Source organism: Globicephala melas, chromosome 6 (genome assembly GCF_963455315.2).
Source record: "Globicephala melas chromosome 6, mGloMel1.2, whole genome shotgun sequence".
Classification (NCBI taxonomy): domain Eukaryota; kingdom Metazoa; phylum Chordata; class Mammalia; order Artiodactyla; family Delphinidae; genus Globicephala; species Globicephala melas.
In genome coordinates this window covers 114,781,094-114,808,597 of record NC_083319.1, presented here as the reverse complement: position 1 = coordinate 114,808,597, position 27,504 = coordinate 114,781,094, and the positions used below count along the sequence as shown (strand labels likewise).

Here is a 27,504-nt window from a genome sequence, read left to right as displayed (position 1 = left end):
TGTGAGTAATTAAAATGTAAAGATTCATATAAAATCAAAAATAAAATGTGAAATACAGAAGCTGAATACAAACCTCTACTTCCTGCAATGGCAAGCAGTAAATTACAAAAAAAAAATAAACAAAAAGAAAAAAAAGGAACAAGAGAAAAACAATAGTTATCAAATGAGAATACACTGTTAACACGTTATAGAAATATCTTTCAGTAAATGTGTTCATTTTCATGGCAAGTCAACATTTACTATACTGTAAGAATTTAACTGGTTTGGTTGCCACGTCACCTAAATATTATAATGCGATACTTTCAACACGCAGTATAACACACAATTACGTGAAGCTAATAAGCTTATAAAAGCATCCACCAGTTTCCAATTACACAACTGCATTTCGCACTAGTACATGAGTAAACGGAGGGGGGAAGGGGGGATAAATTGAGAGACTGGGGTTGACATGTACACACCACTATGTATAAAATAGATGACTAATAAGGACCTCTGTATAGCTCAGGGGACTCTAATCAATGCTCTGTAATGGCCTGTATGGGAAAAGTACCTAAAAATGAGTGTATCTATGTATGTGTATAACTGATTCACTTTACCGTACACCTGAAACACAACATTGTAAGTCAACTATACTCCAATAAAAATTAATTTTAAAAAAATGCTATAATTAAATATGAAATAAATAAGGAAACTGGGGAAAAGAGCCACATATTTGGCTATAAGATTTCAAGCAAACGAAGTAAATTGAACATGAGATTTCTGTTCAATTAAGTGTCCCTGAGATAATAAAAAAAATTACTTTCTCCTCAAAAAAAAAAAAAAAAACAGTAACTGGAACGGTTACCATAGCAGGAAACATACCAGGTGACTCTGCAGCGGCCCAGACACTATAAATATACTTTATGAACATCAGTCACATCTAAGGAATTCATCAGAATGCACCGGGAAGCTTGGGAAAAAATGTGCACCTAATTAAATCTTGCCTGAAGTTTCGATCTTTGATATGGCAAAGAATCATTACATTTACTTGTATTTAGTACATCTGACCATAAAGCACAAAAGTGGGGCAACGGATAGCGCACAGAGCTGAGTCAACTGACTGACTCAATTTTATTCACCGTTTTTACCTAAAAGCCTCGTAAAGGCACCTCAAACAGATCATCTCTTATGCAAACAGAACCGATTTCACTGTTCAAATTAATAAGCTGTTTCCACCATCATAAGCAAGAGAAGTGCACTATGGGATGCTCCTTGAAGAAACAGTCCCCGGCCCCAAATCCTAACCCACCAGAAACCTCAGAATGTAGGGAACCCACAAGGCCAAGCAGAGATCCTTTCAAGCTTCTTCTACCCTCTTTGCTAACACCCTCCCGTGTACTGGGAGGGAACGTAGAGCATTTTAATTACAGAAATAAATATACTTCCCTAATTGATTTATTGAACATTTTTTAATTGTTACAAAACGTTTTCCTTATTGTGACGAATCACTCATTACCACCTTTTTCACACCCATCTCTCACCCTCAAAGGAAAGAAGAAAAGAAAAACCACAGAAGACACATCTGTCTGTCTTCTATTTATGTTGAGATAGGGTTATAACAAGAGAGGGGGCATTTGAGGGCAAAACACGCTGACAGGTTCTGCGCTAAATTATCCAGGATTAGATGAAGGATGGATAACACCACTGGATAATTAGACAAACACTGATTGTTTAGTCTCATCTTAAAATCTCACTTTTAAAAAAATTACAGCATGATACAAATCTTGGGAAACTAGGTTTTCAAATCAAGTACCTACACTCAAATTCTCAAACTTCAGCTGGAGACCACAGCACACTCATGTAATCACTTTTTCAGGTTACCGCTCACTGTGTGGGGAAGATGACTGTGTTCCATTCCAAGCGTGGAGAGGGTTGGGATTCTCCTGAAACACAGGCAAAGCCAGACTCTGGCACCTGGTGATGGCTCTGGAGATGCAGACCTGAATTTGAAGTCTGGCTCCACCATCTAATAACTGCATGAGGCTAGAGAAAAAGATGGTCTAAACCTCAAACGCTTGTACTGAAGTCGGAAAAAGAATACCTACCTGGTCTGGTAAGGGTGGTGCGGGGATTAGTTACAAAAATGCAAAGCACCAGGCCACTCTTGGCAAGAAGCAGGTGCTTAAAGCATGTTTGCCAGTCCGAAGGACTAAGGTTATCCCTTAGTGTCTGGTCAACATCACCACCGGACAAGTTGTCATGACTGCTGACAAAGTCCTGTAGTGTTTGTTTTTTTGTAGAAAGAGCTACGGACCCCTCATCACATTTTTCAAAGTGATGTCCACACTGTAACCCTCCCCCAAATGTCAGATGTGAGATGCAGAGAACTTTTTCAAAGCCAACATTAGTGACTGTGGTTAATGCCAGAAGACAAGTGCTTCTGCTGCCCCCTCAGACTTTCTGAAGCGGTACAGCTACCACGGCACCATCCAGAAAGGTGCGAGAAGGTGTTTCCTACAATGGTGACTCTGGGCTGTGGAAAGGCTGGCACAGGAATGGAGCTGACACTGAGGCCTGATAACATGACAGCATCACGCCTGCCACGACACGGAGTGTTTGAAATACTCAACACTGTACGGGTTAGCAGGAAGTACGTGGGCATGTAGAGAAAACAACGCGATGGTAAAAGCGAACCTCGGCAACTTAACTCAACGTCCTTCAGAATAACATGATCACACTGGCTTATTCTGGGATCAGAGCTATAAAAAATCTGTAATCATAATGTACACCGTGACCTGGCTTTTTGTTATGTCAAGGGCATCACGGACAGTTGGCCATCTGACATGGTAAAGAAAAGCAAAGTCCTTCCCCTATTAGCTATTTTTAGATATTTTTCTTTGTGTGCTCATATCACGAGACTTTTATTTTTCTGAAAATGGTTTCACCGCATTAAATCTTAGGAATGTTGCCAGGATGAGCAATCAAAGTATTTTCACAGAAAGTGTTCATTCAGGCGCAATTTCTTTTGTCTCAAAAAGCTTTAGTGACTATTGGTTGTTCCCAGGCTTCAATTTAGATCCAGAATAAGCCAACTGGGGATTTAGAAAACAACTCAGGAAATGCCCACGACTGGAGAAACTCAGGTTCAGATGACTGACACCAAGCCCGAGGGCCCACTGGGCAAAGCTCACGCTCCAGAGCTTACACCGTGAATTATAGTGACGACCAGAGTCAATTCTGCACCTTTTCCGATTTCTTATATTGAAAGAAATAATATTTGACAGTTCTCCCCTAAAATGTGGTCTGCATAAGAAAATTTGATTTCTGTATCCTGGGATTTAAGCCTTTTCCTTGGGGTTTTAATGTCCTATTTTTCCTGATTTTAAATAAGATACATGTTTAATGTCGAGCACCCTCGCCACCACGGACACTTTGAGCAGATAATTCCTTGTTGTCCTGGGCGGGGGCAGGTGGGGGGGACGGCTCTGTGGAGCATCGCAGGCCGCTTAGTAGCATCCCTGACCTCCACCCATGACAGGCCAGCAGTGACCTCCCTCAAGGTGTGGCATCAAGACTGTTGCCGAACACTGCCAAGTGCCTCCTCGGGGAAAAACCACCTACCTGAGGACCCGTGATGCAGAGTTTTTGGGAAATACAGAAACACAAATGAATCAAATTATCCTACAGCAAAGAACTGCTACCAGGAACAGATTTTTCTTCACACATGTTTGACTATATTGAGATAATACTGTATGTTCAATATTATATCCAGATGTTTTGTGCATTTTACAACTGTATTAATAAGTTTTGTCAAAATACTGAATGTCTCACATCCATCTCTGTGGATTTACCAGCCTTTAGTTATTTCTTCATACGTCTGTGCTTCCATGTTGCTGGTAATATTTTATAACAAATCACGCATACATAAATGTCTAAGTACTTTCTTATACATTCAGAATATATGTTTCAGAATAAGAACCATGCCCAGAATAGAGAAACTAGTTTCCCTTGACAACAGCTGGTCAGAATCAGGCTTTGTCCAGATGAAGTAGGTGGGAAGGACCAGTTTATATCCTTGGATGAACTGTGGTTCATTCACTCATTGCTACATCTACGGTGATTAATTCTCCCGATGCCTGAAGGAATCACAGGGACTAGAAAACTAGGGCAGGGATTACTCAGTATCCTCATGGATTCTAACACGTGATTAACTGGGAATAGGAGAGACTGGAAGCTTCAGGAGCCCCCCAAGGGCTAGAGCTGAACATGAGAAGAGCTACACTCGGGCATCATATCGCCTGTGCCGAGCCACCCAAGCTGCTCCCGAGGCCACGAAGGTTTGCGCAGACAATGGGACCTTCCTGAGATACGTATTTGAAAATTGCCAGCAGGGCACAGTACCTTTAAATAATAATCAATAAAGACTCTATTGATGACTACTGGACACAACTGTGTCCTATATTCCCAGAAGTGTTCTGTAATTTATATTAAATAACTGGTATAAAGGATTGTTAAGCTATAAAAAAAAGTATTTACACGATTACAAAATGGGACACGGAAGATAATGCTTTTGGAGACATTGTAATGGGACACGGAAGATAATGCTTTAGGAGACACTGTAAAAATAAAATAAGTGCTAAAGTGATGGTTATCAACGGTGGGTAGTTCTGAAACGCCACACTCATATCCCCAATATATGACAGTCCAGTTTCAGGTGGGGTATAGGACTTTAGGGTCAACCTACACCAAGATGGTTTAGGTGACAGTATTTCCATAGTACTTCCCTTCCCCATCTGAAGTCTGCTATCAGAGTATCTAGGATGTCACGTGAGGTCTTTGTATTAGTCATCCATTTGGAACACACACACATACACACACAAATGCACACAAAACACACTCATGCATCTATGTCAGAATATATACATATATATAAATGTATACATATATATTTTAAATAGATGAGTCTATTATAGAGCTACGTTTCATCAGTGTCTGTCTAAAACATTTAAATGACATTTAAATAATATTTTAGTCATATGAGACAACTCACAGGCAGCTATGTTTTAGCCAATCAGCTTTGCCCCTCCCCCCCAAAAAAACCCATGGGGTATGAGATTGATAAGATCTCTTTCCAGATTTGCACAACTATCTATTTATGACTATGGAAACCCAGCAATCTTAGTCCAGAGACAAAGTAAATAAATACACATCTCTGGTATTTCCCACTATGTGCACTGAGACTTATTACAGTAAGTGTCTTTGGGATAAACTCTCCCCTGAAGTGATGGCGTCAGGACAAGAAGGAGAAAGCCCCCCTCGACAGCTGTCTCCCAGTCTTGCTTTTAACTGCCAGTCCCACCTAGATTGCATCTTTTACTCTAAGGCATTTATAAGTATATTTCATCATGTTAAGAATTTACACGTTGTATTTCACTAGTGATGCACTATTTTAAATGATATAACAGATCCAAGACTGCCTGACTTGATTGAAAATGGTTGACTCTGCAGTGTAAAATGTGGGTCAACCACGATTAGGAACTGAAATTTAGTATAAGAGAGAAAAGGACTTGATGTAACCAAATCTTGTAGCTACAAATCCCAGTACAGAGCACTTGGAGGACCGGAGGGAGTGGGTTGGTAAAACAACCAACCTCCAAAAGCAGTAGTGTTTTATCAGTGATGTCATTCATATAACAATTATGTTTCAAATATTTTTATGAATTACGATGAAAAATGAAAGTCTGAGAAAATGTCAGAAATAATAATTAGGAAGACAAAGATAAACTTATCTTGGTACAAATTTTCAAGTCCTAGCTTGACAATTTCAATGAATGACAATAAAAAGATATGAAGAAAGAAAAAAAAGAGAAACATATAATAGGACATCGGCGGCCCAAGAGTGAGGTTTCTGAATAAGAAACGCCTATATTTAAACCCCGTATTTACCAGTTACTCTGATATTTCAACTCTGACCGTAACTGTTCTTTTCTGAAAATTGAGACTAGTAATAATGCCCTTAAGCTGAGGAAGATTAAATTATTAAAATATGCAAAGTATGAATATAGCTTATAGCTCACAATAAGCACTTAAAAATTGGTACCTATTATTATTCCAGCCAGAAAAACATTCGAGTAATTGTCACTTACCATTATGATGTTAAGAATGACTATCTTTCTTAAATTGACATCATATGAAAATGGGATTTTTCAGTAAAACATGTGGAGTTGCCGGGGGAAGCCTGCAACCTATGGGGGGTGCAGCGGGAAAGACGCCTTTGGAGTACTGTGACCCCTGACCTCTGAAGCCACATGCACGTCGTGTGACCTTACTCACCATCCAACGTTGTATCAGAGACTCAGGATGTGTTCTGTTCAATCCTGCCAATAAATATTTATTTTGCTTCTAGTAGATGCTAAGGAGAAAGAAAACCTAGTGACACGTGGCCTGTGACTTCAAGGGGCCCAGAATCTGATGTGAGAGCCGGCTGCAGTCCAGATGGACCCTGTTTCAGAGAAAGCAAGCAGATAATCTGCAATGTAGGTGAGAGGTCTTCACACGCTCGTGTAGGACACAGAGACCCGAGGGTGAGCCTCTACCCAGGTCTCCAAGGATCCCCCTGTGCTCCCAGGCCTCCCTCTGTGAAAGGGTAATGGAGCTCCCGACCTGCAGAAGGTGCCCATCGGGGGCTTTCCTCTTGTGCATCCTTCCTTCCTGTCACTCCCAGGAAAGGTGCAGGGCACCCCCCGCCCCTAGCCCAGCCTGGCCCGGTAACCTGCTCATCAACAGAACCTGGGGTGGTGGTGGGGCTGCTCCGCAGGAAGCCATCATCAGCCACGGGCAGAAAAGCCACTTGCCCCATCCCCTCCTGAATTCCCAGACGGCATCCAAAATCAACCACCATCACTTTCTAGGGACTCAAAGTGATACCGGGCTGAGCACAGTCAGAGCTCAAAAACATGAGAGAGAATAGAAAACTGTGGTATATCAGCAAATAATTAATAGCTGGAAGGCCCTCCGAGTCATACAGTTAGTCAGTCCTGAGAATAAAAAGGTACACACAAGCTCTCCACCTCTGGCTTGGTCGCGCCTTCCCATACACAGAATCCAGAACCTCCAAAGAGCCCTTGTTGGCAGAATTTAAGCTGCAACCCATAAGGTAAATCCGTACAAGGTCAGTCCCACTGGGAATCTGATGCTGCAGGATGAGTTTGGCCTTGGAACGGGGCCACTGGACCTGCAGCAGATCCAGGGGCACGTCCCAGGGTGTCCTTAGCATCCTGACTCTGTGTGTGTGTGGATATCAGTCTGTCCCCTGTCCATTCTTCCCTGGGAATCCCCTGCTCATCCTCTGACCCTATTTCCCATCCTGGACTTTTCCGGCATCCCCTGCTCCCCTTCGATCACTCTGCATCCATACCCACTCCCCTGACATCGCAGCCTGGACCCTCTGGCCTCTATTTGGTGAAGTCCTGATTCCCAGCAACGACCACGACCACCAATAGCTTTTCCACAAGCCGGCAGGAGACAAACGACTTCCTGGTCACCCTAATAGGACACAGTCATAGAAGCATAGAGACAGAGAGAGCAATTTGGGCCCCTAGTCATCTTCCGGGGAAGAGAGATTGGGCCAAGGTTTCCACACTGAAAGATCTGTGTATTCCCAAGGAGCAAAGAATCAGCAAAGAGTCTGCATTTGGGAAAAACATAAAAGACAGGAATACACCCGATTCTGAACTGTTGTACAATTGTACGTTTGGATTCAGACCTCCAGAGTGAAAGTAAAGGTAAGTATAAGCTAGTGCTGCTCTACTTATTAACAAAAGCTGTGTTAATCTTTGTAAATGTCCACAGAAATCAAACAGTATGATGACGCCTGTGTGGGCCTATGCTGAGGGCTGGCGAGGGAAGTTCCCTAGAATTTCTGTGATTTGCGATTACGTCCCCCAAGCCCTCTCGCACTAAACTTTAGGATTTCCCAACTAAAGTGACCTCTTCTTGTTTGCTATGTTTCAACAGCTCAGGGAAATCACGAGGCACTGCTAGTTCTATAAGCTCAAGAACAGCAATGAAAGTCCGTCTGTTTTTTGAAATGTGTTCTATGTTGTGACAGCCTCATGTACATCTCATCCCATCGTGGGAGGAATGCCCAGTGTAAGAGTTAAGCCAGTACATTTCACAAAAGAGGAAGCCCCCCCTTAACACCTGATTTGATCCCAAGATAGAGGAAGTAAGCTCTGTCTGGGCACAAAGGAATTATCCATGAAACAACTGTTTCAGCCCCCAAGGCCGCGTTTATTACTCAAGTCCCCCTGTTTTCTCCAGTGATGTCCTAGGACTCTGAGAGAATTCATTTATACCACTTTAGTGAGCCCTTTACTTCTCAGAGAGCACTTTTATGCTCCCTGACTCACCGCAGATTAAACATATAAATAAACGGTGCCAAAAGAAATGTGCATTGGAGGATTCCTCAAGGGTCTCTGAAAGTCCCTGCACATCAAGGTTAAAATTCTTCTGCATATGTATGTGGACTGGTTAGTTTCACACTGATATACAAAACTTACAATTCATTAATTTCAGGGAATGACACAGAAGTATTTGCCTTAATAAATAAAATAAGGACTTTCAAATATTGGGAGCCTTGGTTTTAACTATAAGAACACCAACAGGAACAGAAACTGAGAAGCACAGTGGCCTGGGGCTCCACTCGCTTGCCCTGGACCAGGTTCCCAGAACCTAGCTTTCAGCATCTGTAAGAGGCAGCGTGTCTGCTGTCACTTCTGCTGCACAGGTGAGGCCAGGGAAGCAGAGAGAGATCAGCCACCTGCTGAAGGTGGAGGGGGTGAAGCCGAGAACACACGCTTAAACCCCCCGAGAACAGCACAGGCGAGCCAATGCACCCCATGGGTGGCCCAACACCTGTTTTTACAAATAAAGTTTCATTGAGACGAGGCTGCTCTGCACCCCCCAACCCAGAGCCCATCATATCAAATGTAAATAAGTTTATATTATATACAAATATTAAATGCATACTATCAGTCTGATACAAATCGTTAGAATATAAAAGTCAATGAAAATATAGTACTAGTCAAAATTTAAATACTGTGTAAAATAGACAGAAGTTACTCAACATAAATAAAAGCAAAATAGTATTTCTCGTTTTTAGAATGTGCTATGTTAAGAAACAAAGGATATTAGTTGGTTCCTTACTGAGCCAAGAGTACATTTCTGTGCTTATTTACACCTCCAGCAGCAAAAGTACGCTCTTCAGATGCTATACTGACAGAGTGGGCAGGGGATATATTTACACACGAACTCCGATTACGTACAACTGGGTCCTTATTCATGATCAATACCTGGGAACTCCTTTCTGAACTCCTTTCTGAATGTATCTATATTTAGACAAAAATTGAAAGCTATTTGGTTCACACTGAGATTTCACTTTTGGGTTTAAGACACTTTTTTTTTTTTTTTTTTTTGCGGTACGCAGGCCTCTCACTGTTGTGGCCTCTCACGTTGCGGAGCACAGGCTCCGGACGCACAGGCTCAGCGGCCATGGCTCACAGGCCCAGCCGCTCCGCAGCATGTGGGATCTTCCCGGACCGGGACACAGACCCGTGTACCCTGCATCGGCAGGGGGACTCTCAACCACTGCGCCACCAGGGAAGCCGTAAGACAATTTCTGATTTGCCCTCATGGTTATTATTACTATAATTCTATTTCCTCATGTATAAATTGAGATTCTGATGCACAGCTATTATCTCTAGTAACACCGTTACGTTCACAGTTCACTGGTTGATAAAATCTTCGAACTAAAGTGTGATGTGTTGCCCTAGAAGTTTCGCTTTGTGAGTATTACCTTCTTCCTCTTCTCTGCAGAGAGAGAAGACTTTCTGAAAGAATGATCCTTTGCTCCATTCAAAAAATTAGTAATGTATACATATTGGGGTTTGTTCCAATATTTAAGGTTTACATTTCAGACTTCTTACAACACTGAAACAACAGTACCAACACCATCAACACAGTAGTTTTTAAAAATAGCCCAGTTACCAGAAAGCCAAAAATGAGCATTACAATCAGTAAAGGATAATGGGGAGGACAGTGGCTGAAACACCGTCCCCAGGAGCCACTTGCTTCTCTGCGCACCAGGACCAGATAAAGCAACCCCTCCTCCTTTTAGGCCCAACTCTAGAGGCTTGGGACAAGAACCATCCATCTTAGAGTTCTGGAAGGTCCGGAATCCAGGCGTGGTTCAAAGGCTCTCTCAGGGGCAATCAAGGTGCCAACCAGGCTACACTCCCTCCTAGAGGCCTGACTGACAAAGAGCTTCCGATCTGCCAGGCATTTTTGGTGATGTAGCACCCTTGCTCCCTTCTGGATGGGGGTTCCAGCTCCTTACTGGCTCAGCCCCCTCCCTGCCACACGGGGGTCCCCACGGGGCCACCCTCCATGTGAGAACCCCGCCAGGGAGCCTGGCACACAAGACGGTCTCCTTACGCTCATCCCAGGATGACACCCCATCACTACTGCACCTTTGACTTGTTCACAGCGAGTGGCTGCACCCACCCCATCCAAGCCCAGAAGCAAGACCACCAGGATGTAGGGCCCTTCGGGCTAGGTTCCAGGTGCTGGAGACCCTTCCCCTCTTAGGACACAGGAACATTTCATTCTTCCACCATCAGGAATTTCAAATGTCCACTAGTCTCTTCAATTTCAAGATTCAGTCACTTCACTGTCATGCCTGTACGATGCAGCAGGGCCTCAGAAGGGGCAGGCTGGGGGGAGAACATTTATTTTTCCCAAACATCTCAGTACAAGCCTTTAGTAAAATACAACAAAATGAATTATTAAAAAATGAAACCAAAACAGACATACAAACCCAAATTCATCACTACTGGAGTTAATCCATAGAAACAGAGATCAATATAAACGTTCGTGTCAAATAGCTAAGAAGGCTTTTCAATGCTCAGGCCCGTCTCTGCCCCTGCCCAGCACAGGCTGCAAACCACACCGAGCTTGTGCGCACCCTCGGCAGCTCTGGTGGACTTGATGTGGACCTAGGTCCTCACAGGTGTGTCCCCCAAATGTTGTGTATCTACGCTGACAGTGTTTTCTGATAAAATGCTATGAATCCAACAATAAAAATAATCACATCTCCAAAAGGCTGAGAACATTTCAGCCAATTTGATAGCTGGAGAAAAATTACGCTAAAGAATATTTTTCCTTATGATAAAGAGGTGAGATAAAATCAGTAACAATATTTGCATGGGATTTAGGACAAGTATCAGTTCATCCCTCCTCCCTCCGTCTGCAGTCATCAAAAAGCAGCACCTGTCAACAAATGTAAGAATAGGAAAGAAATGTGTTTGCACACTAAAATTTACATTAAAATGAATTACAGTAAAATTTTATAACACAGGGAATCCTATACAGAGCTGTGCATTTTCCAACTCTAATTATAATGAAGCACACAACCTAGAAACCAATATAAAAATCGTAACCTGTATGCTTGCTAATAGCCTCTTCCACAATAAGAAATCTACAAAGTTGTAAACTAGTACAGTTTATTTTCTTAAGTGTCCACTAATTAATTAGGCTTATGCTCTACTAGAAGACTTTTTTTTTTTGCATTAGGTAATCTAATAGCCAAAATATATATTTAGAAAATCAGAAAAGTGCGACTTCAGATACCAGCAACCAAAAATTAGAAATGTTTTAAGATTTATATAGTTCTCTTCATAGTCAGCTTGCTACTTTTACATCCTGTTAGAACCACACCAATAAAAATAAATTTACCGTAGTGATATCATGTCCACACAAAGAGACTGAAGTGGAAGTCTGACACATACATCTAAAAGTATGCATGCAATTGAGTTGATTTTTTTAATCACGTTAAAATAAATACACCAATTGAAATAAAAACTAAAACCAGAAGTTGTACGGTTGAGGTTCACCCCCTTTATCCTATATAAAGGAAAACAGGAAATAATAAATGTACCTTAAATTTAAAAACATGACGTTCTTTTGGTATAAATTTTATGATCTGAAAAGATCAGTTTTGAAAGGATAATTAATCTTTTGTAACAAGTATGTGTGTGCATACACAGGTGTTCACACACATACACACCCACTTTTCATAGTTCTTCAGATTTGCGCACAACCCTGCAATGCCTGCCATCTTGTACTACTGTGATCTCATCCTTATAAAAAGACAAAAAACTATAGCTCAGATGAAGAGAAATGAAATTCTTAAGGAAATACACATGATATTCTTATCAACTGCATCTTGTAGCTCAAATTACCAGAATGTTTTCAAGGGAACAAACCTTCTTTTAAAACAATCTGATGTAAAACAAGACAATATCTACATTACATGTGCTTTCAGTTGGAAAAAAAAGTAAGCCGTTTTATATGTGTAACTTTTAGAACAAACAATTCTGCTTCCTTTGTCTTTCTCCTGAACACACCAAAAAATGAATAAATTATTTAATGGCTCAGTGCTAACGTTTAGCCTGTGGTATCCAGTTTTACTGGTGCTCTGCGCTCCCCACTGGTACTTTGACAAGGGCAAACGTTAAGTAAGTTTTGAATATTATGGAATAAAAGATTAGTATTAGGGCTTCCCCGGTGGCGCAGTGGTTCAGAGTCTGCCTGCCGATGCAGGGGACACGGGTTCGTGCCCCGGTCCGGGAAGATCCCACATGCCGCGGAGGAGCTGGGCCCGTGAGCCATGGCCTCTGAACCTCCGCGTATGGAGCCTGTGCTCCCCAACGGGAGAGGCCACAACAGTGACAGAGGCCCGCGAATCGCAAAAAAAAAAAAAAAAAAAAAAAAGATTAGTAATAGTACCCATTATACTACATATGTTTGGTTTCATTTTGTATTGCACTCAGTTACTGCAGGTGAGCCATTTACAGAAGGTGGACAAAGAGAAAAGGATGAGGGGGGAGCAGCAAGGGGGGAGGGAGGGGGAGCTTCACAAATGTCCATTCAAAAGCTTTGAGGGGCCAGGTACAGGGGAGGAGGCTCTGGCCGCTGGAAGATGAAGTACGCAGGCGCAGCCTCTGTTCTCCCGTAATTTAGTCCAGCGGTCCAGGGCCTTTTTGGCACCAGGGATAGGTTTCGTGGAAGACAGTTTTTCCATGGACCGGGGCAGGGGGATGGTGCAGGCAGTAATGCGAGCAATGGGGAGCGGGAGATGAAGCTTCACTGGCCCGTCACTCACCACCTGCTGTGCGGCCCGGTTCCTAACAGGCCGCGAACAGGTGCCGGTCCACAGACCGGGGTTTGGGGACCCTGACTTAGTCTATAAAGAGGTCATCGTGGTGGTAACATAATGTAGCCACATACGAAGTGTTAAATCTGCCTCAGCCTCACAGGGTCAGGGTCAGAGGACATGAAACAAGAACTGTGCTTCAAAATCCACAAGAAGAGGGCTTCCCTGGTGGCGCAGTGGTTGAGAGTCCGCCTGCCGATGCAGGGGACACGGGTTCATGCCCCGGTCCGGGAGGATCCCGCGTGCCGCGGAGCAGCTGGGCCCGTGAGCCATGGCCGCTGAGCCTGCGCGTCCGGAGCCTGTGCTCCGCAACGGGAAAGGCCACAACAGTGAGAGGCCCGCGTATCACACACACAAAAAAAATTCACAAGAACAGTCATTTCCCACAGAAGCAAATGGAAAGGCATGCGGGCAGGAGAAAGCTCGGAGAAGTCTGAAGACAACAAGTAGTTCAGTGTAGGGATCGTAACTTGCGTGTGTGTGTGTGTGTGTGTGTGTGTGTGTGTGTGCGCTTGTTAGTCTGTATGTGTAGGAGGACAGGTCTGTTGGGAAAGAGTGGCGATGGGCTGGGGGGTTTCAGGACAGTCGAGGCGTCCAGGCAGACACAGAAAGGCAAACTCATCATAACCAGAATTGCTGCTACAAGATATATTTGTCCTTTCCTTCCAGATTCAAAGTTGGTCTAAATGCTTTAAGGTTGCCATGTGGCCTCTAGAAAAATCATGACGTTGGTGTATTTGTACGAGTCCTTAAGACCTACACAGAGTCCAGAATCAGGGACTAGTAACAACAATAATAACCACCACCTCTAACGTAGTGTTTTTATACAGCATCACTCTTTAAACACTGGAATCAGCCTGGGAGGAAAGGCTGACTGACGGGGTCCCATGGCCGGGACTACCAGACACAAGACCTAAACCCAAACCACCTGTGGCTGTGGTCTATTCTCTTCACCACTTTCATCATGCTTCAGTTTTCTAAGTTTTCATTTTATTAGTAATTTCCAATTGTTAACAGCACTTTTGCTATGCAGAATAATCAATGAATTCCAACCTAAATTATTTTTGCTCACTGATTACCTAGCAAATATTTATCATCTATTGTGCTCCAGTTCTAAGCAAGAAACTAAAATCAGTGAATAAGATAAAGTGTCCTGTCTCCCTGGAGCACAGAGTCTGACTCTGGGGCTATGTCACAAGACGGTTCTGAATACTATTTATAGGTAAGAGAGATCCTATGATCATCGGGAAGATCCCTTTTGTTTTTCCAAATTCATTCCATTTTGATATTTACATTTTATTCTTTGCTTCTCAAAATGGCATTTGAGCAAACGCAAAAAAAAAAAAAAAATCTACCCTAGCATTCATAAGAGTGTATGTGCAGAAATCTTACATGCAAACTCAGAATACTGTCAAATATAAAGATGAAACAGCTGTGAACGTCTGAAGCATATTCTAAAGACACAGAACTAAACCTTGCAGCTTTCTTCTCATAGGCTAGTTTTCAAAAGTTTCAAAACTATTAATGACTTTTTACAGCTTCCCACAAAATTGTTTTGTCAGTATCCATTCACGAGGAACGTCCTATATCCCTTGATAGAACCTAATTTATGCTCCTTGCTGTGTTTTCTTTGAACTATCTTGAATTTAATTATCTGGAATAAACTGTTCCTCTTGACAAGAAATACTGTTTCTTGGGCTTATTCCACATCTATAGAAATTTAGAAGCAAGATCCAATAGAGAGGGAGAAATCTTTATAGACTAAACCTACCAAGAAAATAAATGTCCAAGGAGCATGGTGAAAAGATCCATTTCCTTAGTTTTAATCAGTGATTAGATGCACATAAGAAAAAAAAAATCAAACGCAATAGCCAATTTCTCTGTGAACGTGTGATTAATATCACCAGTCAATGGAATCTTGTTAGCAGTTCAAAGTGTTGTTAATTACAGTCCAGGGGAAAGCAAATTCAGTATCAAACACTTTTAGGCAAAAGTAAATGGGATTTTACTTTGGTGTTGGCAATGGTAATGTGTCTGGAGCTGTGCTATTTCATACATTATTAGCAGAGCTGTTTATGGACCTGCTGATACGATATTTAAAATGTACGCTGATGTAGGTATTAAATTAGATCACAATTGTGTTTACCAGTTTTGCCTGGGAGGCCATATATGCTACAAAGATAAAAGGATTTAGACAGTTGAAAAGCCAGCAAGTAAAGTTAAAAATCCCTGTAATGAACTCAAGAGCCTCTGCTGTCTGTGGGAGCAGGTAAGGTCTTGCAAACCCATCGATGGCGAATTCTCCCTTTACCAGTGATCTCCGCTCCTGCCATTTTCCACACGCGGCTATTACTAACGGTCTCCACCCTCAGATATAACTGTATTTGTCCCTAAAGTCAGATTCCTACTCTGTAGGGCTTTTCACATCCTCAAACAGAAGTGCGGTTTCCCACAGCACAGTCCCCACCTGTGATTTGTTGCACCAGAACTGAGGGAGCGAGTGGCAGGTGACACTGGGACAGCCACCTGCACACGAGTGTCTGGTGTCCCCAGCAATCTGTCGCTTGGATTGATCAGCTCTCTGTCTCCGTTGCCAGCATCCCCTGAGGGCAAGCAGTCCATCATCCCTGAGAAGCAGTTACAGGAAGGTAGAGTAGCTCGGGATTCTCAGCCACAGGGTGCGCCTTTCACCCAGCCCCGTCCCGGAGGGAAGTAGAAACAACAAGGAGGACCTTATAAGTCACCTTAGGAATGCAGGGCCCCCAGGAGAAGTGCAAGCAGAGCGCTTGGACGCTCACCAGGCAGCCGGAGGGGAGTGGCTTCAGATGAGACCCAGGAGAGTAGGAGAAGAGACAGAAAGCCATCATGAGCCGTGAACGGCGCCTCAGCTTTGGGGAGTGAAGCCCGAGTCTCCTTCCTCCTGCCCGACCCTGAAGGCGGGCTGTGATGACGTCACACCGGAAGGAGTCCTTGCCTCGCGCGACTCCGCCAGCTTCTCCTCCCGCTTGGCGGTGACGCCCTACACCCGTGGCAAGGTTTCTCTGAAGCTCACCCTGCAAACCTCCGTTTCCACTACTGTGCTGGCTCTTGAGGCAACGCGGAATGGCAGACGGTGCAGAAATACTACAGACACGGACCACGGAGAAAGCTCTAGCTCTAGCTCTACAGTCAACTGGTGAAGGACCGTGAAAAAGCTACACACTGGGCTTCCCTGGTGGCGCAGTGGTTGAGAGTCCGCCTGCCGATGCAGGGAACACAGGTTCGTGCCCTGGTCCAGGAAGATCCCACGTGCCGCGGAGCGGCTGGGCCCGTGAGCCATGGCTGCTGAGCCTGCGCGTCCGGAGCCTGTGCTCCGCAACGGGAGAGGCCACAACAGTGAGAGGCCCGCGTACAGCCAAAAAAAAAAAAAAGCGCTACACACTTTTAGCTTCAAATTCTTCAACTGAAAAACTCTGGATAAAACCACCTTTACTGGGAACCTGAAAATGCAATTTATGGCATTTAATGAGCCCTCAAATAAATAAAGCGTTGTTGCCTTCTTCCAAATAATGTTAGTGAACTACTATAAGAACTTGCTGTTAATACGTTCATTCCTTCCATTCTTTGCTCACTCACTCATCCATGTAACTGCACTCAGTATATTAATGCAGAAGATGTCAACGTGTAGTTACTGTGGAAGAAAGACAACATTAATCTACCAAAGAGACCCACCCCGACATCAAACTTTGAAAAGGGCAGAAAAGTCCTTTCACAACAACATCACTGATGTTCTGGCGATTAAATCTCCCTCTCTGAATGGGAACCGTGCAGAGAACTAAGCTCTTGGAGTAGCAGCAGGACAGCGACAGTGAAAGAGCCCAGGGGCCGGCGGTGAGCAAGGCTATAGCTGAAACCAGGCGTGAAGGAAAGAAGACACGGCGGGGGTCCAGAGCAGGCTGAGGCCTTACTGGGAGCCAGGAGGGAACAGAGACACTGGCCAGTGTCAGTCCCCACCTTCCTAATGACAGCGTGCAGGGGCTTTTCTTCCTCCCACCCCACCATGTGCCCCCCCTCATCAACAACTGCATCCTCACGAAGCAGACAGGTAAATCCTCCGGGTGGAAATTCACTTTAAAACACGTGGTAGGCAGAGCTTGGATGCAGGTGCAGAACTTAACTGTGTATAAGGCCTGGAGGTGACCCGGCAGCACCTGAGTTGCCCGAAACAGGAATCGACATTGTAGGGACAGCTACGGAGTGATCGCAACCTTGTGAAAATCTACAGGCGATTTTCATTACTTGGCATCAGACGTGCACATGTAGGAGAGAAAGTGCAAGGGCCCCAAAGCCCTGGTGAGGTCTGCCTGGTTGGTGTCATCTCTCTTCATAGACACGCGACCAGAAGCGCGACCAAAAGCCTGGCCGATCTCGCCTTTTCATCGGAATCCTGGAAACACCAGCCCACGGGCCACAGAAGGTCCGCTGCCTGGTTGGTAAATACAGGTGTGTTGACGCCCAGCTCATTCTGTACATATTGTCTTATGGCTTCTTTGGGCACTTCGACACCGGAGCTCAGTAGTCGTGACAGAGACCCCAGCCCAGAAAACCTAGCACATCTGGCCCTTTACAGAAAGTTTTCTGAGCTCTGCTTTACGTCACCGTCCCCGCAGCGGGAACCACTCCTGCAGGGATCATGTCAGACTCTGAGGTTTTCAAGCACATGGAGCAGCGGCATGACTGCGTCTGTGCCTGTTTACTAAAACGGCTGCGGTGAATTTGGCCTCAGTCTTTCTGGTTCTCACCTCTTGGTGAGGTTGGGGGAGCAGTAGCCCGTGGCCTCCGCTGCCCTAGACGGAGTTCCCAGCAGCGGTAACACCGATCCCCACACAGGATCAAATCTGCAGGGCGTTGGCTCCAGAAAGAAAAGGAAAGGAAAGGAAAGGAAAGGAGGGAGGGAGGGAAGAAAAGAAGGAAAGAAAAGGTTGTCCTGACATCCAGGACTTACCTGACCCTGAGCTCGGGCCCTACACCCCCGCATGCTTCTCTGACTCAGAGCAAAGCAACTGATGAGGAATTAATCTCCAAAATCTATAAACAGCTCATGCAACTCAATATCAAAAAAACAAACAACCTCACTAAAAAAATGGGCAGAAGATCTAAATAGACATTTCTCCAGAGAAGACATACAGATGGCCAAAAAGCACATGAAAATATGTTCAACATCACTAATTATTAGAGAAATGCAAATCAAAACGACAATGAGGTATCACCTCACACCAGTCAGAATGGCCATCATCAAAACAATCTACAGGCAATAAATGCTGGAGAGGGTGTGGAGAATAAGGGAACCCTCTTGCACTGTTGGAATGTAAATTGGTGCAGCCACTATGGAGAACAGTATGCAGGTTCCATAAACAACTAAAAATAGAGTTACCATATGATCCAGCAGTCCCACTACTGGGCACATACCTGGAGAAAACCATAATTTGAAAAGACAATACATCCACCCTAATGCTCACTGCGGCACTATTTACAATAGCCAAGACATGGAAACAACCTAAATGTCCATTGATAGATGAATGGATAAAGAAGATATGGTACATATATACAATGGAATATTACTCCGCCATAAAAAAGAAAGAAATAATGCTTTTTGCAGCAACATGGATGGACCTGGAGACTGTCATACTGAGTGAAGTAAGCCAGACAGAGAAAGACAAATATCATGCTATCACTTACACGTGGAATCCAATGCATTATTCTACGAACGGTCTGAAACAACAGGTCATCCACAAAGAAATGAAAGAAGCTGGATCACTATCTCATACTTTATATACACAAAAATACTGTCTAAATTTTAAAATTAAAAACAGATTATTGAAAATTTTGTCCTGCATTTAGAAGAATATTGGCATCACTTCAAAACTGGGCAGGATATATTTATTAAGAAACAAGGAATTCTTTCCAAGAGGAGATATTAATTTAAACACACTAAAATTCCAAACTTTTGTCGTCAAAGCCACCCATTAATACAAGTTAACAAAAATAAAGCAGTATGGAGCGAGAGGAGTTATTTGCAACATATAAAATCAACAAAAGAAAGATATCCAGAATTTTTTAAAGTGGCAACTGAACAACAGCAACGGCAGCAAAAACAGGTGACCTGACAGAAAATGAGTAAACTTCATATAAACAGGCACTTGGAGGAGCAGAAAGCACCAATGGCCAAACTTTATCAAAAGAAAAAGGTCTCAAAGTTATTCAGCCAGGAAAAAACAAATGCCAACCACATGGGATACCATTTGAAGTCCAATACACTGGCTTTTATTTGTTTCTTTCACACTGAGAATTCCAAGCATTGGCATGGACATGGACTCATAACTCAGGACCACGTGCACTGTCACGTTTCTGCGTGTGATGATCTGCTTGTTCCCTGACACAGCAGCTCCGCTACCAGAGGTCCACCTACAAGGATGAACAGTCCCCAATATCACAGTTTGCAGAAGCAGGAAAACAGAACCCACGTGTGTCCACCGACAGGAGAAGGGATGTGTGTATGTGTATATATATATATTTTCCATTTATTATCATTGGTGTATAGGATTTAAGTGAATGAATACTGCATCTCATCACAGTATAGAATGCAACAGATTTTAGTAATATATGTATTCACTGGAATTATATATATATATACACAGATATACTATGTATCTGTAATATATTCACTCGAATTAAATATCTGTTATAGGTGAATCTCAAAATCAGTGCTGAGTAACAAAAGCACGTCATGGAACAACATATACAACATGATGACGTATATAAAAATAGAAAACGAGGAATGGGAGATAAACGTGTAGTAAACTGGAATGAGAAATCGCAGACTAATAATGACAGAATTCAGATTGGATGTTACCCTTGTGTGGGGCAGAAAAAGAATTCAACTGATAAACTGGGGACTTTAGGAGTATTAACAATGTCTCTTTTTTTTTTTTTTTTTTTGTGGTACGCGAGCTTCTCACTGCTGCGGCCCCTCCTGCCGCGAAGCACAGGCTCTGGACACGCAGGCCCAGCCGCCCCGTGGTACGCGGGATCCTCCCGGACCGGGGCACGAACCTGCGTCCCCTGCATCGGCAGGCGGACTCCCAAGCACTGCACCACCAGGGAAGCCCAATGTCTCATTTCTTAATCTGCTTGTGCTTACATTCGTATTTTTTGTGAGTTTTACACTGTGTATACATTATTTTACCTTGGTTATATGTAACTCACAAAAGATCCTGTTAATCGGTCACCTATGAAAGGATGACTAAACAGAAGCTGCAGGCAGTTAAGGAATATTAACTTCAATATATCAAAGTCATGCATTTTGTCAATTATGAGGTGCAGGGACAAAAATCTATGTGATTTATACTTGATATTTTAATTCATCAACCTACTAATCTCCAAAGATGTTTCCAAATTCTCATTATTACTTGAAAACTCAAGCAGTAATTTCATGCATGTGTTCATGTTTTCATTTAACCAAAAGTCTAGTAAGTGCCAGGCCCTTTTTTGTTAATGGGTGTACATCATGGAAAACAGACAAAATTTCTCACCTCTGTGATGCTTATATTATGGAGGGAGTGAGACAGATGACAAAATTTTTTTTCAGTAAATTAATGACAGTGTTATATTGGGTGTATGTTAGAATGCAGCAGTAGTATGAGAAAACTAGAGCAGGCAAGGGGCCCTGGGATGCCGCCAGTTCTGCCCTTCCTATGCGGGCAGCAGAGTCCCGAGTTGTCTTCTGAGACACAGGATTTCTGATTTAGAACACGCCTTCAACTGTCAGACCAGTTCTTTTTTCCTGGATACTGCATCCTTAGAGATGAAGATAAAGTCCTCAGAGACCAAAAATATAATAAAACAGGGTAAGTATCTAAGTTTCAAGCTTCTTATTCTATTCTAACCAGTCAAACCTCCGCAAAATATGTTCAAAATAAGTGATCAAAATTCTCATGCTTGGATAGTGGAAAAATCTGAAGATACTTGTGCTATGTTAGAAAAGCAACATATAAATGAAAATAAAAATCATTCATTAGAAGACTTGATTATCTACAGGTTTGTGAGGTGCTGAGTGGGATGAGATGTGGTTTCAGCCGCCCCCCCAAAAAATTTTCAAACTATAAATTTCCATTTGAGATTGTAATTCTTAAATTGAAAAAGGCACTGAATTTGGGACCCTACAAGTAATGAAGAAATTTAGTCACCTCACTTGTATTGATAAAAACAAAAAAAGAGAAGAAGCAGGGTTGGGATGAGGTTCGCATGAAATTATTCTCAAGGATGAGCCTCCCTTTTACTTATTTTTATTAATTTATTTATGTCCTAAACATTTACTTTATAAACTCTTTCTGTTCGCCAGTCACTGGCCTTGGTGCCATTGTGAGAACTGGGGGCCAGGCCCCGGGAGTCTTCATTACCACGTTACAATTCAGTGCTTGCTACCCGTTGTCACTTCCACTGCACAAGGTCCTAAACGTCCAGCCCCTGCCCTTCTTCTCCACTTCATCTCTATCCACCCTCCTCTCCATCCACACCAGGGACACACCTTCTCTATCCATCCTCCTCTTTCCACACCAGCGACACAGATCTTGCTGCTGCCGTGAACTGTTCCTATTCAGAGCCTCACACTGCTTCATTAGACCTCACTAAATGTCAGCTCAGAAATGTGTTTTCTCTCACCCTTACTAAAATTGTCCATCACTCATTATCCATTTAGACTGGTTTTAGTTTCCAGGTTTCCAGATAGTCTTTATCGTACCTGAAATTACATTACATATTCATTTTTTTGGCTATTAGGATACAATAAAAAGACATAAAAATGAGGAGTATATTACTTTAACTGCTTAACAGTATGCATTGATTATTCACAATAGAAACTGGACTAAATCACCAAAACAAAAAGAATTCCATCTTAGAGCTTTAATATGATTATGATACAATGTGCCGTAAGTCAAAGTAAATGATACTTTTTCCATTGTGATAAGGCAACATCTCCAACATACTGGACTTCATGAGTTAAGATGAATTATGGGGCTTCCCTGGTGGCGCAGTGGTTGAGAGTCCGCCTGCCGATGCAGGGGACACGGGTTCGTGCCCCGGTCCGGGAAGATCCCACATGCCGCGAATCGGCTGGGCCCGTGAGCCGTGGCCGCTGAGCCTGCGCGTCCAGAGCCTGTGCTCCGCAACGGGAGAGGCCACAGCAGTGAGAGGCCCGCGTTACACACACACACAAAAAAAAGATGACTTATGTTCATAGTAAGAAAACTGAAACAACTGAGGAGAAGGAAAATTAATCATCCAATCAATAATTCTTTGGAATGTCTCTACCATTTTTATTATATAGGGCTTTATAAAACTTACTAACAGCTTGGCGAGCGAAAACACGGAATGCACAGACAATCAAGAAAACCCCCTACTGTTTACTTGACGTTATGGAGACTACGGCAGGTGAAAGAGAGACTGACCACACTGCGGGTCGGAGAAATGTTCAGGGTCGATAAAGGTGATCCTTTTAGGAGCTACTAAATGTATGGACTATCAGCCTTCTGAATGAAAAACTCTATCATTCTTCACTGTTGGGAATTTCACTGCTTAGCAGCATCTTCCTCAGTGTCTGGAGAAATGAAGTTAAAAAGATGCAGAACCTTACCACTACCTAGAACAGAGTAGGAAGTTTACAAAAGTAGTGCCCAGGACACTGAAAGATCTGACTAAAGTTAGTCTTTAGGATATTCTGGTAATTTGTATTCTCCAAGTTATCACTGTTTCCAATTTCCACAAAGAATGAAGAGCTACATTTTAAAGTAAGATCAACACCAATTCACTGCAAGTTTCAAATGCATTTTATCAAATCAGAGCAGGGCAGTCATTCTGAGAGAATTCAAAGAAAGTCATTAGAGAAAAAAGAGAATGTCTGCCAGGAGTATACTAGGATCTGGAGGAGGACGGGCTTGCAAAAGGAAAGTAGAAGATGACCCAGAAAGCACAGTATCTTTGCTACTTATATTCCTAACGGGGGAAACCCCTTACGCCACACATTACAGCTTCCATAAAGGGACATGCTGTACTTCTACTTTTCTCTTAAAATACTCTCTTAAAGGGAGTATTTACACAAGCAAAATGATGTGCATTTATTTACCATATTTGTAAAGTAAGTTTGATCTATGGCTTCCATGAAAAAAAACTGTGATAAATTTCTTAAGCCATGAAGTGTATGCAAATGTAATGATAAACTAACAAAGAGGTTATCACGGTTTCAGCAACGCCTCAAATCTTTTCCACAAAAATCTATTTGGAAAATGAGTGAGAATGTCACACCATGCTGAAAAGGAAGTTTAACCCTGAGGCTTCTAGAAACAAAATAGATTGTAAATATGTAGTTTCTTTAAACATTTTAATATGAGTACAAACCCTTGGTTTGGAGTATAACTGTTCATAGGATGAATCTGTTTAATCAGCAAAATTAAATTTAATCAATAACACAATAAAACTCATCTCCTGGACTCTGCTTGATAAAAACTGTATAACTGCTACAGATAAATAAAAAGAAAAAATCTAATTAAATTCCTTAAAATTCCATAGAAATTAAAGCACTTCTTTTTAAGCATTTATAAAAGAAAATTAAACAATGGTGAAATGGTCCGTTTAAATAACTGACTCACAATATCATGTCATATTAATTCCTTTTATCTCATATATAACGGGATCAAGATAAACTATTGCGTTTGTCAGAACACAGATACTACAGAGTAAAAGCAACAACTGGCAACATTTGTTGACATGGAATATTAATCTGGGCTACCATCATTCTAAATCGTTGGAGCATATGATTAAAGGAAATCAAAGAATAAAATCTATCAATCTATTCATTTACCAGACTACCACATTTTATGTTAAGGAAGAAATAAGGGGTGCAAATTTAAATTGCCTCTGCACAGTATTAATAAATATATAACTATCAGATAATTCCATTTAACATATTTGAAACCAGCGAATTTTTGTAGAACTTACCAAATACGAAAAAACGTCAACAGTTAAGATTATTCTGCTACTGGGGATTCTGGCTAGAAAGATAAGCTATCAGGGCACCATGAAACCAGAGAATTTTGAAAAACTTAGAACTTCATAACTACATCTCAGCTTTTCTCCACTTTATTCACCAGATGAACCTGGGAAATCAGTTACTTCAATAACATGATGATTCCAGGAACCTGGATATTACTTTAATTTCTGTTTTCACTTTCTTCCTTCTATTTTAATTTTGCAAGAAACAGAGTACAACTCACCATGGAGTTTCTATAGTTAGCTCTAACTCATGATTCTAAAATATAATGAGATAGCTTCTTAAATGTTAAATGCTTTAAAATAAAATCTTTATAAAACAGTATTAGATTTATAGAAAACTGAGAATATAGGACAAACTATTCTCACATGCCCCACAACCATGCCCCCGTATTACGAACATTTAGCGCCTTACGGATGCGCATTTAAGAGCATCCTTGGGGGCTTCCCTGGTGGCGCAGTGGTTGAGAGTCCGCCTGCCGATGCAGGGGACACGGGTTCGTGCCCCGGTCCGGGAAGATCCCACGTGCCGCGGAGCGGCTGGGCCCGTGAGCCATGGCCGCTGAGCCTGTGCGTCCAGAGCCTGTGCTCCACAACGGGAGGGGCCACAACAGTGAGAGCCCCGCGTACCGCAAAAAAAAAAAAAGAGCATCCTTAGCTGGACTGATCACTTATTTTTATTGCTGAATAATATTTCATTGCATATCTATACCCTCTTTATTTATACCTTCTTCTATTGAAGGACATCTTGATCTTGGTTACCTCTGGCTTTTAGTGATTATGAAGAAGGCTGCTAGAAACATTTGCGTGCAAGGTTTCTGTACATGTGAGTTTTCCAATCTGTTGGGTAAATACATAGGGTTGCGACTGACAGCTCCAATGAGAAGACTGTTGAACTTAGTGAGAAGTGCCAAACTGTCTTCCAAAGTGGCTGCACCATTTTGCATTCCCAACAGCAAAGAATGAGAGTTCTTGTTGCTCAACACCCTTATCAGCAACTGGTGGTGTCATCAGACTTTAACCTTCCTAATAGGTACACAGGTGGTATTATTGACTTACTTTTAACTACCTATTGACAAATGATGTTGAGCTTCTTTTCATATGTTTATTTGACAGCTCTTTATCACCTTTGATGAGGTATCTGTTCAGATTCTTTACCTGTTTTAAAATAAATTTGTTTTCCTACTGTTGAGTTTTAAAAGTTCTTTGTTAATTATGGACACAAGTCCTTTTCAGTAGATATATGTTTTGTAAATGTTTTCTACTAATCTATAGTTACCTTTCTTTCTCCTAATAGTGACTTTCACAGGGTAGAAGTTTTTAATTTAAAGGTCATAAGGGTGGAGTCCTCACGATGGCACAAGAGCCCTGATAAAAGAGGTCCCAGAAAGATCCCTCATCCCTTCCACCACATGAGGGCACAGTGAGATGGTATCTACTATGAACCTGGAAGAGGGTTCTCACCAGAACCCAACCCAACCCATGCTGGCCCCGTGATCTTGGACTTTCAGCCTTCAGAACAGGGAGAAATAAATTTCTGTTGTATATAATCTACCTAGTTTGTGGTATTTTGTTACAACTGAAGTCACTTATATATCTATTGCTATGCCCATATAATACTGTCTTGATTATAGTAGCTCTACAGGAAATCCTCTGATACGGTAGTTTGAGTCCTCATTTTCCTTCTTCAGAACTTTGTTGGCTCTTCTGAGTCTTTTACTTTTCCAAATAAAGTTTACTATCAGTTTTTCTATATCTAAAAATATATCCTGCTCAAGAAAATGAGAAGACAAGCCACAGACTGGGAAAAAAATATTTGCAAAACACACATCTGATAAAGGACTGTTATCCAAACACACCAAAAACTCTTAAAACTCAATAATAAAAAACAAACAGGGCTTCCCTGGTGGCACAGTGGTTGAGAGTCCGCCTGCCGATGCAGGGGACACACATTCGCGCCCTGGTCCGGGAAGATCCCACATGCCACGGAGCGGCTAGGCCCGTGAGCCATGGCCACTGAGCCTGCGCGTCCGGAGCCTGTGCCCCACAATGGGAGAGGCCACAACAGTGAGAGGCCCGCGTACCGCAAAAACAAACAAACAACCTGATTAATAAAATGGGCAAAAGATCTGAACGGACACATCACCAAAGAAGATATATAGATGGCAAATAAACATATGAAAAGCTGGCCCACGTCATATGTTATCAGGGAATTGCAGATTAGAACAAAACAGCATCACACACCTATTGGAATGGCCAAAATCCAAAACACTTGACAGCACCAATTGCTGGCAAGGATGTGGAGCAACAGGAACTCCCATGCATTGCTGGTGGGAACGCAGAAATGGTGCAGCCACTTTGAAAGACAGTTTGGTGTTTTCTTACAAAACTAAGCATACTCCTACCTATGATCCAGCAAGCAGGCTCCTTGACATTTACCCAAATGAGTTGAAAATCTACACATGAATGTATCTTAGAGCAACTTTGTTCATAATTGACAAAACTTAGAACCAACCACGTCCTTCAGTAGGTGAATGGATAAACTGATACATCAAGAAAGCTGAAAAGAAATAAGCTATAAAATCAAATGGAAGAACCTTACATGCATATATCACTAAGTGAAAGAAGCCAACCTGAAAAGGCTACACATGGTACGATTTCAACTCCAAGACTTTAAATACAGCACTGAAAGCACAATCTATGAGAGAAAAAATAAAGTAGACTGTATTAAAATTAAAAACTTCTACCCTGTGAAAGTCACTATTAGGAGAAAGAAAGGTAACTATAGATTAGTAGAAAACATTTACAAAACATATATCTACTAAAAAGGACTTGTGTCCATAATTAAAAATATGGAGACAAAACTATGGAGACAGTGAAAGGAAAACTATGGAGACACAGCCACTTTGGAAGACAGTTTGGCACTTCTCACTCAGTTAAACAGTCTTCTCATTGGATCTATAAACCGCAACCCTATCGATATGGAGACAGTGAAAGGATCAGTGCTTGCAGAGGTTAGTGGGGAGGGAGGATGAATTGGTGGTGCACAAAGGACTTTTAGGGCAGTGAAATTATTCTGTGTGACATTATAATGGTGGACACAGGTTATTATACATTTATCAATACTCCCAGGATGTACGACACCAAGAGTGAACCCTAATGTAAACCAT

General features: G+C 42.3%; 1 protein-coding gene across 2 annotated transcripts in view; it reads right to left on the bottom strand.

Moving 5' to 3' along the window:
- Window positions 1–27,504, bottom strand: part of SPOCK3 (SPARC (osteonectin), cwcv and kazal like domains proteoglycan 3) — a 436,458-nt gene that overhangs the window by 301,991 nt on the left and 106,963 nt on the right. The window lies entirely within an intron of this gene.